Source organism: Eimeria mitis, genomic scaffold, assembly GCF_000499745.2.
Source record: "Eimeria mitis Houghton genomic scaffold, Emh_scaff2176, whole genome shotgun sequence".
NCBI classification, from domain to species: Eukaryota; Apicomplexa; class Conoidasida; order Eucoccidiorida; family Eimeriidae; genus Eimeria; species Eimeria mitis.
In genome coordinates this window covers 8521-9285 of record NW_013570502.1, presented here as the reverse complement: position 1 = coordinate 9285, position 765 = coordinate 8521, and positions in this window count along the sequence as shown.

The following is a 765-nucleotide window of genomic DNA, read 5'->3' as shown; positions in this document are numbered from 1 at the left end:
TATTTACATTGTTTCTTTTGTTATTGTTGTTTTTATTTCTCTTATTACTGTTGTTGTTGTTGCTGCTGCTCTTTATTTATTTATTTTATTTATTTATTTATTTATTTATTTTTTATTTTTTTATTTATTTGTTTTCTTTTGGTCAACACAAAACAACAAACGCCAATCGTTGTAGCTGTATTTATTTCTTCTTTCTTTCCCTCTCCTCCTCCTTTCTCTTCTTTCTTTTTATTTATTTTATTTTATTATATTATTTATATTATTTATATTATTTATTTTATTTATTTTATTTATTTTATTATTTGTTTATATTTATTTTTTCTTTTATGATGATGATTTGTAGCTGGTGCACAGCCCCTCCACCTTGCGCGTGACGATAACCAGCGCAATAATTAAACCTAAAAAATAAAACAAAAATAAAATAAAATAAATATAAATAATATAAATAAAATAAATATAAATATAAATAAAATAAAATAAAAATAAGATAAAACAATAAGCAATATATATTAGATAAAAGAAAGATAAACCACTACAAAAAAAAACAAAAAAAAACAACTGACAGCCAAACCCTCACTAGCCCCCCAAACCCTAAACCCTTATAAGCAAACCCTAAACCCTAATTATAAACCCTAAACCCTAATTATAAACCCTAAACCCTAACTATAAACCCTAAACCCTTATAAACCCTAAACCCTAGTTATAAACCCTAAACCCCTACAAACCCTAAACCCTTATAAACCCTAAACCCTTGTGTTTATATAA